Consider the following 14,933-nt stretch of genomic DNA (forward strand, 5'->3'; position numbering starts at 1 on the left):
TTATCTTTGCAATTTCGGCTGGTTATTCTCAATATTGCTCCAATCTGGACATATATATACATATATATATATATATATTTATATATATATATACATATATATATATATATATATATGAGAATTCATGAAAAAACAACACAAAGACAGGTGGTGAAACAACAACTGGATGTATTAGTATAACGCTCAGGAATAGAGAAAGTCTTTAACGTTTCGAGCCTACACTCTTCAACAGAAAGAAATAAGGAAACAAGGAGAGAGAAAAATATGTGTAGTGGTCAGCGATCAACAAAAGAATGAATGAGACCTCGATATTATGTAAAATAGAGGAATTTATTTATAAATATATGTGACAATTAGGTGGTTGTCATAATAAAACTCAGTTTCAGATGCCGAGGCTGAAGTCTGCTCTGGCATCTCATCAGTTATTAAGACAAACGCTATGAAAAAAAACCATTGAATAAAAGGAAATTACTCCAATAGGCGTGTGGAAAGTAATTCTTCATTCATAGAATCCGCATATGCACACATATATACACACACATACATGTACACACACACACACACGTATGTATATATATCTATATACATACTCGCATGCATGTACATATACATTACAAACACATATATATACATATATATGTCTATGCATACACGCACATACACATGCATATATATCCATGCACACATCACTACTCTCATATACACATCTCTACACGCACACACATACATATGCGGATATACAAAATGTAATTTATATGCACATGCATATACATATGCAGAAAAGCGTATATACAAATAAAAACACATACGCAAAAATACACGCATCATTATATTAATATACACATCACTATACGCACATACACACATGCGGATATACAAAACGTAGTCTATATGCACATGCACATACATATGCGGATAGATGTATATACAGATAGAAACACATATGCAAAAAACATAAACCATAAAACATTCACATTCGCCACAAAACTTGAATATACAAATGCATTATATACGTATATACACAAATACACCCTTCTGTCTGTCAAGCACATCTACACCTGCAGATATATAAACGTATATACATACATATATGTATGAAGGAAGGAGACAAGAACAACAGGTAGAGTCTTGCACTCGTATATATACCATCATTTGTACACATGTATATATGCACGCACATACACATTAGGTATATACTACACACATATAAGTTAAACAATTATAAAGCGTGAAAAATAATATACAGAAAAAATATATAAAGCAATAAAATATATATAAGAAATATATAAGAGACATTAAGACATACAGAAGGCATCATATAAAAAGCAGGTTCTATCTGTGATCTTGGGGGTTCCAAAAATGTATCAAATGTTTTGCCATATGTGGACATGACCCCAAAAGTTCAGACATGTAGCAGGGTGTAAAGAACTTTTCCATATAAACCATCTATCCATATCACAAAGACCGCACTTTCCCCTGCCATTGGTATAAGGTTTACACTTGACCAAGATCTTCCAGTGGATCTTACAGCTGACACCTTTTTCTTTTAAGGACCATATATAACTGGATAATTTGGTTGTTTTCCTTTTTTCCTCCATCTGCAGCAGGAGTTGGACTCAATTTATAGATGGGCCGACAATAATAATATGCAGTTTAATGCTGAAAAATTCCAAGCACTGCACTACCAGTGTCCAAAACTGAATATGAAACTTACAGGGTACACTGGTCCACAGGGAATTACAATCCCAGAGCCTAAATCAGTAAGGGACCTGGGTATCGACATGAGTGATGATACCTCTTTCCAAGTGCACATTACCAGAATGATGACAAAGTGCAAACGACTGGCTGGATAGATCCTGCGAACATTCAGAACCAGAGATAAGGAAACCATGATGGTCTTCTGGAGGACATTCATCCTAAGCCACCTAGATTACTGCTACCAGCTATGGTCACCCACCAGTATGAAATTAACAGCAGACCTTGAAGCAATTCAGCAAAGCTTCACAAAGATCGTCTCATTGCAATAGCTCAGTTACTGGGAAAGGCTGAAACAGCTAAGACTCTACTCCCTGGAGTGAAGGAGGGAGAGGTATGCAGTAATATACATCTGGAAGATCCTGGAAGGAATTGTACCAAATTTTGGCATTGAAAACTACAGCAATGCCAGAATGGGTCAACACTGTATAGTGCCAAAGATCCCAGCATTGCCATTGCACTTCAGGACCAGTAACTGCAATAGCCTGGGTTTCAGGGGCCCTCAGCTTTTTAATATTCTCCCAAAGAGCCTGAGGAACCTGCACAAAGTAGATGTAGGCGGTTTTAAATCAAGGTTGGACCTCTTCCTGTTGAGAGTCCTAGATGAACCTACCTCAATGGAAGAGTTGCAAATGAGGATAGCTACATCAAACTCCATTCTTCACCAAGTGCCACATATTGGAGGAGGTTCTCAGTAATAACAGTGTAGCAAAACAGTGGTGCATCAGCGTAGCCACAGCTCTGAGCTGAAACTACAAAAAATATATATATATATTTATATATAGGTTATGAGAGGTAATGGTGTCAAGAAGACCCAAAGGTATCAGGTAATGCTGAGTATGTGCTATGGACAGACTATAGTTAAGTCCAGGTTCGGTGATTATGTGAACGAGGAGTCCAACATAGGTTATACATTAGCGTGCATATATATAAAAAATTAACAGAATGAGATAAAAATTCAAGGCTGTGAAAGATTTCAGAACATTTATAAAGAGGTCTTACAGCTCTTTCCGAGATATTTTATATATCCCTTCATCGGAGACAGTGCGAGAAAAAGGTTAAGCAGTAGTTATTCTGAAGAAGATATGAAATAGAGAGTGAAGTGGAGGAATGAAAACACATGTGAGATATGCAGGGATATTGTATCTTCACTTCCATTATTTAAGCAGAATGGTATACATATAAGTTTCCTGTGCCTTGTGTGTAAGTTCCAATAGTATTTAAAATTGGTCATTCGAGGATTTTTTTGAAATGACTTAAAAGTTGGGAATGTGTTTGTAAGGTCAAATCAAAAACAGGAAGAGAGGGAAAAAAAGAGAGAAAAGAGAAAAGCGGGGAGGGAGATAATAAAGAAATGAAGAGAGGGAGAGTGTACTGGATAGTGGTCAGCCAGGATAAACTGATAGGGAAGGGGAGGTGAGGGTGAGATAGAGAAATATATGAGTTTGTAAAGAGATGATAGAGTAAAGAGTAAAGGAGTGTGAGGTATGTAGTGATATAGCCTAAGGCTATATCACTACTATGCGGGTATTCTATTTCAGATAATACAAAAATGACCTAATGAGTAAACTCATGGTATCAGTTTGCACATCACGAAATAATACTTAAAGGATATAACCAAAATTTCCAGCAGGGTATATAATATACTTTGTTAATTATATACTACTTTAGTTAATACTTATATCTTCATATATTTATTTTTTTTAAATTATTGTATTATTTTTGTTAATTATTTATATAGTCTATTCAAGTGCTTTAGAAATGAAATTATGTGGTTATTTGATTCAGGGGTTGGGGGTTCAGTACTTCATTTTACCCTAGTTCCCTGCTATCTTCTTCCTCAAATCACCATTTTGGCTCACATTCTTATGTGTTAATTTGCTTGTGTCTACTGTGAAGGTTAGTTGTTAAACTGTTGCTGCTTATTGCTACAATGTGCTTGTTAGTTTCCTGTAAGGGAAACGTTGTTAAAATTCTTGTCTGCATTTACATTGTGAACTGTTATCCTCTCCCAAAGGGGAAGGATATATAAATTGTGTTACTGCTTGCAGTTTGAATCATGTCCAACTTTTGAAAAAAAATTTTGTATTTTTGAATATTAAAAAAAAAATATTATCAAAAAAAATGTGTTCCACAGAAGAACAGAACAGAACAGAAAAGGAATGAATTTTGCCGCCGCTGTTGATGGGCATGAGACTATCACACTAACAATGGAAGCCATACGAGCCTATTATAGCATGATAACTGAAGAAAATGGTGTGAGTAAGATAACTCCACTAAGTGAGATACGAAACAAAACCAAAGAGAAGACAATCATTTACAAATCATATGACACAGAAAAGAAAAGGTAAGGTTAGAATTTTTTGAAGCAAGTACAATTGAAAAGTGTCTCAGGCTGGTGATGAATGAGATAAAGTACCTAGCCCGAGGCACAAGATACGCCACTATTGAAACAAGGTTTGAATCAATTAAGAAAGCAAGGGAGTTCTTGACTCGAACCTTGCAATGTAGCAACGTCATGCTGCTGCCACTATATCTGGGACACAGAACACCCCGGATAAAAATCAAGAACATTCCCCTGGAGGTGGAGGTGGCATGGATCGTTGCCACACTCCTCTGCAAAAGAGAGGACAAGATAAATATAATTGAGATCTCCAGAGACACCCCACAGAATTGTCAGGGTCAATCTCTGAAGATCCTGGCACAGGCAACTAGCACGGATTTGGAAGGGCTACCCGAGACACTTCAAGTAGAGGAGGTGGTATTGGCAGTGCATGTAGAGAGGAGAAGACCCAGGTGCTTGCACTGTGGAAAGAAAGGGCACCTGAGTTCGAAATGCCCAACAAAAAATAAGGTCAAAGAAGCAGAGGAGGAGAAGGAAGAGACGGCCCCCACCAGTCATGGAGTTTGGAATAGAACGAGCAACCAACTCCACTAATAAAACCAACCCCAAATGGAAATATGAAGAGGCGGCACCCCCGGCCAAGGAGGCCTTTATGCAGAGGGTGGCCGCCTCTACCAATAGAAATTAATCCAAGACAAAACACAAGGAAGCGGCGCTTCCAGTCAAGGAGGTTGTTACTCAGCAAGTGGCCGCCTCTTCTACTAGTAAAACTGACCCCAAGGGGAAAAATAAAGAGGCGGCGCCTCCGGCCAAGGAGGCCATTACGCAGCAGGCGACCGCCTCTATCAGTGAGGAACCAGAATCAGTCATGACACCATCTACTGAAAATATAAACTTTCAGATGGTGTCACGTAAGAGAACAAGAAAGATAGAGTCTCCTACGAAAACACAGGAAGTGGTTCCAAAAACTAAAATTATAAAAAAGCCTGAACCGAAGGGGAAAGGCAAAATATTTATGTCAGTGGAAATCAACATTCCGGAAAAAGAAGACACCACGACAATCGCATATAAAAATAATAATAAGTATTTGGACAGGGTCATTAGACCTCATGACATTACGACACCATATGTCAATGACAATAAGTTGAGTTTGGTGACGTTGTTGGGAAGAATTTCCCCAAAACTTCTCAAAGAACTCAAAGATAGGCATCCTAAAGACATAGCTGAGCTGAAGGATCTACCGAAGGTATTTAACTCGTCGGTGGAACCATTTTTGTACAAAAGAGGGGAAGCGGGGAACTTGTCTCAGAAATACTAAGAACAATCCTCCTAGAAAGATAAGTGAACAGGTAAGATTGAATTTCCTTCTTTTTTGTGCCTGACATGGCTATGCTATGTATTGCTTGTTTAAATGTCCGTGGCCTGGGCTCGAAGAGGAAGCAGACTTGCCTCCTCAACAACCTCAGATCACACAAAATTGGTATTATGGTTGCTACAGAGACCAAGCTGGACAAGCTGCAGGCCTTCTCAACTCTCCTGAATGGCTATAAGAAAATCATGTCTCCTAGCCAGGAGGTGGGGAGCAGAGGTGTTGTAGTTTTGCTCTGGAAAAGCTTGGTGCTGCAGTCACATACGATCTTCGTGGACCCAGAAGGCGAGTTGGTCGTTCTGGACCTAGCATACAGAGGTAAGGCCTTCAGGCTGGTTGGCATCTACGCACCTGGCACAAAAGGCAAATAGGCAAATGGGATGAGTTCTATTGACACCTGGAGAACTTTCTTGTGATATCAAGGACACTAGGTGATTTTAACGCTGTTCTGGATGCATGCCTGGATAGCATAGGCTTGAATGTTAGGAAGTGTGACTCATGCTTCGTCGATTTGCTGAAGCGATTTAGGCTGGCAGATTGATACAGACTTGATAATCCGAGTGTTCCAATGTGGACTTGGTCTAATTACAACGGATCTATCACGTCTTATATAGACAGGAAAATAGTTAATGCTGGAGATAAGTCTAGTTTAAGTTGTCCGCAGTTTACATATGTACCCTACACGGATCACAAATTAGCAACGTGTAGACTGCATATAGATAAGGTTCATAGACAGAGATCTGGCTATTGGAAGTTGAACAAAACCCTATTGAATTGCGAAGCTTACTGTAGCCAGATTAAGGTGTTAGTAACGAGGACACTAACCGGCTCTGTGATTAACAACCGGTGGTGGAGCGCCCTCAAAAGAGCCATTCGACTCAAGTTGACTAGATTTAGTAAGCAGTTAAGTCTAGAGCAGACTAGAGTAGAAAGGGAATTAGTTAAGGCATAAGAAGAGGCACTGAGAATGGGCTCTACACTCCAAGTGCTGGCAGTGAGATCAGCTCTGGACCAACACCTCAATGCCAAACACGAAGGATGCAGAGTCCGGGCTAAAATATGTGCACTGGGCCGCGAGGGTATCAACGTTGCCGGATGGGCTTGCTCAAAAGAAACCTGACGTGGCGTGGAGGCCACGATAAAGTCTGTGGTAGATGAGCATGGACAGGAGATCCAAGGACAAAAAGGAATGTGCAAGGCCTTTCACGAGCTCTTTGCCACGTTGTTTGGGAGGAATGAGGTGCTGGACCATGGGGATGCCTTACGGCATTTCCTGGCCCGTGGCTCACGTCTTTCCGTGCATGAGACTGAGCGCTGTGAAGAGCCAATCACAGCCAAGGAGGTTATAGAAGTGCTTTCTGTGTGCCCTGAGGACAAGTCACTGGGATTGGATGGTCTACCTTACGAATTTTATAAAAGCATGCCAGACTTGTTCGGGAATGTACTGACCAGTGTGTACGTGAATTGGCAGCAGAATGGGAGAATTCCCAAAGCTGTGAGCCGAAGAGTGGTGACACTGATCAGGAAGGACCTGAACAAGGGGAATAGCATTAATAATTTTTGGCCCATAACTCTGCTAAACAGAGTTAAAGATTTTGGCCAAGGTGTCAGCCAAGAGAGTGAGGATTGTCGTAGGCGACCTGGTGGGAGATGCGCAGACACTTGCCATCCCAGGAAGGACAATACAGGACAACCTTCACCTCATTCGCTACACCATAGAGTGAGTTGGTAAAGTTCCTGGCAAAGGTGGGGCACTGGTGAATTTAGACTAGTCTAAGGCATTCAATAAGGTTGACCATCAGTGTCTGGCAGCGGTCCTCCGGGTGGCCTGATTGGGCCCGACTTTCTGAAGCTGAATTGAAGCTATGTACTGCAACATCAAATCTGTTGTCTGGGTGAATGGGTCCTTCTTGAATCCCTTTGCGATTGAGTGTTCAGTTTGCCAGGGCTGCCCCCTGTCCCTGCCGCTGTATGTATTGGCTCTTGAGTCACTGCTGCAGAGGTTGGGGAATATGGGGGCGGACCCGTGTGATCTGTGTTATGGTAGAAGTGCGACGGCATATGCAGATGATGTTACCATCATTGTGTCTGATAAAGGGCAGCTACCTCATGTAGAAGACGCCATCAAAGGATACGAAGCGGTGGCAGGAGCAAAAATTAACCAGGAGAAATCAGTTGACTTGCAACTCGGCACCTGGTGTGGCAAGTCGATGCCTTCCAACAGCGTCGTCGGATGCTGGATGGAAGGCCTGGTTAAAATGCTCGGAATCTGGTTTGGACCAGATCTCCAGGTGGAGAAAAACTGAGCAAGGTGACGGCCATAACTCAAACCTGGTCTGGGAGGACGTTATCCTTGCTAGGAAGGGCTGAGGTCGCACAGGTGTTTATAGCATCTGTGATAACCTACCACCTAACCGTTGTGCCTTGCCCTGGTTTGTGGATGACCAAGTTGGAATGGATCCTTTTTCACTTTTTGTGGAACTGCTATCAAAAACCGTTAAAGGGTGCACTAGGGTTGCCTTGGTTGATGATGCGCAAGTACGCACTGAGGCTGAGACATCTCTGGTGCTACCTGGATGGTGAGCAGGTGTGGTCACTGCATGCCAAGCGACCTTTTTCCACAATTGAGGTCCCTCAAAGACTTAGGTACATGGAGACCTAAGATGGGAGAATGGCAGATGGAGTGCAGACAAGCACTCACTCTCTTCTCTCAAGTGAGCAATACTGGCAGCGGAGCTACCACTACGGATTTTTATAGAGGGTTGGTAGAGCATAAGTCCGACAATGTCCTGGGGGAAGACTCTGGGCTCCAAAGAGGAGCAAATAACCAACCTGTTCAGAAGTACATTTGGGCCAATGTATCTGGATAACTTCCAGAAATCCTTGGCCTGGTTGTGCTACTTTTCGGCCTTACTGGTTCGAGAGAGGTTGTCTAGACACGGTATTGACACCTCCCCCGCATGTCCGAGGTGCGGGTGTGCCAGTGAAACTGTCATGTGCACCTTCATACACTGTTAGGAGTTGAGGAAGTTGATAACCTATATCGAACAACGATGTTGGATGCAGAAAGAGTATGGCTCTTGACTGAGTCCATAACTAAGATCGTACCGCCTTTTTCCTTCAACAAGGAAAAGAAGGCATAATTTTTCTGCGTAGTAGCCATACTGAAGGAAACAGTATGGATGACATGCGAAAGGGATTGTAACAAGTCACTTCATCACCAGACATGGGTTGGTAAGCTATTTTAATTTCCACCTGTCGGGAAAGATCTGCCTGGAGAAAAAGTGCTTGTTGTAAAGTATGTTCGAGAAAAGGTGGATGTCTGTGGTAAGGAAGTTGAGAATGAATGGGGCCATGCTAGCATAGCAAGTCAGGACGAAAAGATGGAAAAAACCAAAGTAAAACACTGGCTGTTAAGTAAGGAAAAAACCCAGAACGTTATTTTATTAAGTCTTTATTTTTATTTGTATATATTTATATATTCATCTTTTCATTTGATTTTTTTCGATTTTTTTCATTTATCTCAACCCAAAATATTTTATAAGAATGTAAGTGTTCATGTTCATCCCTTGTAATGTCCCTCTATGTACACCTTTATAGGTAACTAGCAGAGATACCCGGTGTTGCCCATGTTATATGCAATGGAAGAATTAGACTTTTCTGTTATATTTTCTGTAATGAACTGGAATATCTATGATTCGAATTTCATCAAAATTGCAGATGGGGGTTCTTTCCCTCTTTACACACCGTAAAAAAATTGTAATCAAAACATGTATCCCATATTACTGATTTTTATGCGCAGATTTCAAAATTCCAGTCTTATAGAACCTGTTAAAAGTATTTTGCTCCTGAAAAATGGAGGTCATGGAGCTCTAAAATGTGGGAGTTAAGGCCCCTATTGGGGGTGGGTGTCTTAATGTCAGCCAAAGAAGTTGAATTGTTGAGAATCTTTTTGACTTGGGTGTTCGAATTTCTTTGAAATAGGAAATATATGTATGTTCACTGGGTTTGTAAAAGAGAGCAAAGCTACAGGAAACCAAAAGACGAATGATCACAATAAGCAGTCAGCTACCCTACCTAGTCATTACTACTCCCCAATGTAGAATTCCTCACCATACAGGTGACAGGCACAGCCGTAAGATGCATTACGGATCTATAGCAATTGGAAGGGTGTGACCCAACTGAAATAAACATTAACAACTGTGTGACATGAGGGCTAAGGGGAAATGAAAGTGTCACCTCTGGAGTTTGTAACTGACCACTATATGGATAGGTAACTGGACAGAATAACTTTACAATCTATAAATGTCTTTGAATAACCAGTCACTCATCTGGGAAGGCCTTGAAATCAATGTTACCACCTGGGGACTATGTGTGACCCAGTGATAATAAAAAGACTGCAAGGAGGTCTGCAAGGAAATAACTTTACTCAACACTTAGCAACTGAATCAGTGGAGGCAAGGATGCCTCTCATTTACTTGACAATTTATGCACCACATTGCAGAAATCACAATGTAAGTATATCTGAATGCAAAGTCTTACACTGTTGTACCATTGAATTACAAATAATGCTCATCTTTTGCGCTCAGGTGACCCTACAGCTTCCAGGAGTACAACTGTATTCGTCTTTGCTTAGATAAAATTGTGGGTGTTAAGTCTCCATGAAGAGGTCTTTGTAACTTCTAAGAAGATGAAATTTTAGAAATATTACTTCATGTGTGTAATATGTATGGTTAAAATTTCATCAATAGCAAAAGTATATGAATTTTCATGGGGGTTATGGCCCTTATGCATAGAATATAATTACCAAATTTCATAAAGATCCATTCAGTACTTTTGACATAGTTTTGGATCATAAAAAATGACTAAAATTTGGAAGTTAAAGCCCCCATTAGGGGGTCTTAGAGTCCTCATGAGAAGTGGAAAGTTTGAGAATACATCTTGATGTGTGTCAATTACCCATGGTTGAAATTTCATCAACATTGAAAATTTATGAATTTTCATGGGGGTTCCTCCCCCTTTAAGCCATCTCAAATTCAAACCAAACATACTGCATTATTCCTGCCCTTATGCATTGAATCTAAGTTCCAAATATCATAAGGATCCATTTAGTAATTTTGGTCCATGAAATTGTATGAAACACACAGCATTACCCTTCTCCCTAGGCTTGGATTTTGTGTTCCAAATTTCATTAGGATCGGTGCAGTAGTTTACAAATATATAAGTAACACACGAACACACACAAAGACATTGACTTTTATATAATAGATATGAATATACACGTATACCTATATGTATGTGTGTGTGTGTGTATTATATATATATATATATATATATATATATATATACATACACACACACACACACACACACACAAAAAGATAGATTGATAGATACAACTGAGTGGGCAAAGGAAAATATGAGACACTCCCTGGTACTTTTTTTTTATTTTGATAAGCCTGGTACTTATCCTATCAGTTTCTTATTGTGAAACCAGTAAGTTATGGGGATGTAAATAAACGAACAGCAGTTGTGAAGCAGTGATGAGGGAGAAACACAGAGACAAAGACACACACATACACTTACATATATACATATATATATATACAATTGATTTCTTTCAGTTTCTGTCTACAAAATCCACTCACAAGGCTTTGGTTGGTCTGAGGGTATAGGAGAAGAAACATGCCAAGTCACCACACAGTGGGACTTAACCCAGGACCATGTATTTTGGAACCAAGTTTCTTACCACACAGCCACACCTGCACATATGTGTGTGTGTGTGTGTGTGTGTGTATGTGTATGAGTGTATATATGTATGCATGTAAATATATGTGTACATATTACATGTACAACTATATATATACATGTACATCTATATATAGACATGTACACATACATGTATACATATACATCTATATATATACATCTATACATATACAGCTATACATATACATGTATACATATACATCTAATATATATAGATGTATATATATACATGTATATGTATATATACATGTATATGTATATATACATATACATGTATATGTATATATATATACATCTATATATATATACATTTGTGCAGATGTCATCATCATCATCGTCATTTAACGTCTACTTTCCTTGCTAGCATGGGTTGGACGATTTGACTGAGGACTGGCAAACCGGATGGCTGCACCAGGCTCCAATCTGATCTGGCAGAGTTTCTACAGCTGGATGCCCTTCCTAACGCCAACCACTCTGAGTGTGTAGTGGGTGCTTTTACATATACACAGCATATATATATTATATATATGTAAGTATGTATGTATGTATCTATGCCTATATATATGTGAGATAATAGTTTCAGTATTAAAGTGAAAATACAATAGAGAGATGTTATTTTTTCACTTTTGACACAAAATACTGCAATAGTGGAGGAGATGTGATATTGCACTGGGCTCGCACTAGGCCAGAAGTTAAAAAATTTGGGGGCCTAAAACACTACCTGGAATCTAAGGTATGTGTAAAATTTGAATGAAATTGAGTAGTTCTCAAGTTTTAGGGATTCACACAGACAGGCAGACAGACACACATTCTCATCTTTACATATATAGATAAAGAAATTCCTCAAATCACCAATCTGACAATTGCATATATGTATTTATATATACTCCTTACTCTTTTACTTGTTTCAGTCATTTGACTGCAGCCATGCTGGAGCACCGCCTTTTTAGTCAAGCAAATCGACCCCAGGACTTATTCTTTGGAAGCCTAGTACTTATTCTATCGGTCTCTTTTTGCCGAACTGCTAAGTTACGGGGACGTAAACACACCACCATCGGTTGTCAAGTGATGTTGGGGGGGACAAACACAGACACACAAACATATACACACACATACATACATATATATATATATATATATATATATATATATATATATATACATATATACGACAGGCTTCTTTCAGTTTCCGTCTACCAAATCAACTCACAAGGCTTTGGTCAGCTCGAGGCTACAGTAGAAGACACTTGCCCAAGGTGCCACGCAGTGGGAATGAACCCGGAACCATGTGGTTGGTAAGCAAGCTACTTACCACACAGCCACTCGTATACAGTTGTGTATATTGTAATCTTCCAATACTGAAACATAAGTATATATAATATAAGTATCAACTAAAGTAGGATATAATTAAGGAAGTATATTATATACCTTGCTGGAAATTTTGGTTATATCCTTTAAGTATTATTTTGTGATGTGCAAACTGATACCATGAGTTTACTGTCAGATATACTCATTAGGTTATTTTTGTATTATCTGAAATAGAATACTTGCATATCGATTAATCCCCCAAAATTGAATTAATATTGACTTTTATCAGATACTTTGTATATTTATAGATAAATATATAAATATATGATAAATAAGACTCCAAAGTATATGTAGATGCATATAACACTAAAGGGTTGCACCTGATTGATTTGGAAATTTGCTTTCCCAAATTATTTATATATTTATATATATATATACATATATATATATTTATTTATTTATATATACATATATATATTTATTTATATATGCATACATATATTTATTTATAAATTTCAGGGTAGCAAAAAAATTTAGAAATTCTTTTTGCTACCAGTGGTCTAGTGAGAAGAAAAACTAGTCAATAGACTATATATTATTCAAATAAATATATACAGTGTACATTTAAACACATAAGAGATGTCCATATGACATTTTGGCTAATTTCTGGAAGAAAATCGGCAGTTTTTATATTTGCTGCCGATAAGAAAACTGCACTTGCGCGGTAGATATGAAAAATGATAACATATAAGCACGAGGCATGTTCTCTGTATTGCCTTGTGTTTATATGTTAATCTTGGCTTTCCTGCTGATGATAGCTGGCGTAGCAAATTTTTTTTTTTTTTGCTGAAAATAGCTTGAAAGCATGGTACAGGAAATAGATGGGAAATGTTTTTATTTTTCATTCCCTTTCAAAATTGTCCCTAATTGTGGTTTGGAGTTTGACTGCTCCTTCTAGCGGGTTAGATATCCTGTTAGATGTCTGAATCTCAATGTGGCCTCCGATCTGGTAGAGGGACAATGGATATGATTTTCACAGCAAGACAGATGCAGGAGAAGTGCTATGAGCAGAATATGGATCTTGTCCAGGTCTTCATTGATTTAACAAAGGCCTTTGATACTGTAAATAAGGCCTTTCTATGGAAAATACTTGGCAAACTTGGATGTCCGGATCACTTTGTATCTATAATTAAATCATTTCATGATGGGCTGGAGGCTTGTGTCAATGTTGGTGGTGGCATGGCGGGACCCGTTCCTGTAGAGAATGGTGTCAAGTAGGGTGACATCCTTGCCCCAACTCTCTTTTCTTTGTACTTTGCTGCTGCTTTTAGTCATGCTTTTTGCTAAGGTTAGCTCTCTGGAAATATATGTCAGATATTGATCTCCTGGCCGCCTCTTTAATCTTCACCGATTTGCTGCCAATTCAAAGGTTCTACAGTCTATTATTCATGACCTCCTTTATGCAAATGACTGTGACTTAGTCACTCATACAGTGGATGACATGCAAATACTCATGAATTGCATTTCTGCTTCTTGCAAGGCATTTGGTCTTAGCATTAGCCTGGACAAGACTGTTGTAATGTTCCAGCCTGCACCAGGAAATCCATATGTGGTACCAGCTATCTTGGTTGAAGGAACAATTCTGAAGGTAGTAGACAAGTTTGTCTACCCGGGCAGCACACTCAGCCTGCTCCCTGGATGAGGAAATATTTTTCAGGTTGCAGAGAGCAACTAATTCCTTTCAGTCTCTTAAGTCTCGTGTCTGGTCCCAGCATGGCATAGCAAGGCAAACAAAAGTTGCTGTGTACCGTGCATGGGTACTGACATCGCTTCTCTACTCATGTGAGACATGGACTCTGTACAAATGTCAGGCAAGGGTCCTTGAACGCTTTCATCAGAGATGTCTCAGACACATTCTCAATGTTGGCTGGACCTCAGAAATTCCAGACACACAGGTCCTGCAGACAGCTGATATCTTGAGTATTGAGGTGATGGTGCACAAGCACCAGTTACGTTGGACTGGACACCTTATTACAATGAAGGATAGCAGGATTCCTAAGCAGATGCTATATGGAGAATTTGTGAATGGAAGGAGACTCTAGCAGAAACCAATGCTGCGATTTAAGGACTGTGTCAAGTCCTCATTAAAGGCCTGTGATATGCAGGACACTGACTGAGAGAACAATGCCTGTCATCGCCACAGATGGACGAATCAGGTTAAGGAGGGGATCAACACTTTTGAGAGAGCACGTATCCAACATGAAGAACTTAAGCGAGCTGCGCGAAAGCGCACGGTTTGTATAGTGAATGGGGAAAGCTTGATCTGCAATGTTTGCAATCGTGTATGCTTGTCAAGAGCAGGACTCATTAGCCACCAACGGAGCCGCA

General features: G+C 39.4%; 1 protein-coding gene across 5 annotated transcripts in view; it reads left to right on the top strand.

Annotated features, from left to right (window-relative positions):
• The window catches only part of LOC106881414 (membrane progestin receptor gamma), a 99,435-nt gene that overhangs the window by 18,410 nt on the left and 66,092 nt on the right, over window positions 1–14,933 (top strand). Inside the window, exon 1 of one of the 5 annotated variants that reach the window (XM_052967272.1) lies at window positions 5,306–5,448. The exons of the other annotated variants lie outside the window; for them this stretch is intronic. The gene's annotated coding sequence lies outside the window, so the exon portion shown is untranslated. Of the gene's footprint in view, window positions 1–5,305; window positions 5,449–14,933 lie in introns of those variants that run through there. 5 annotated transcript variants of the gene reach the window in all.

The sequence above is a fragment of the Octopus bimaculoides genome, chromosome 4, assembly GCF_001194135.2.
Source record: "Octopus bimaculoides isolate UCB-OBI-ISO-001 chromosome 4, ASM119413v2, whole genome shotgun sequence".
Lineage (NCBI taxonomy): Eukaryota > Metazoa > Mollusca > Cephalopoda > Octopoda > Octopodidae > Octopus > Octopus bimaculoides.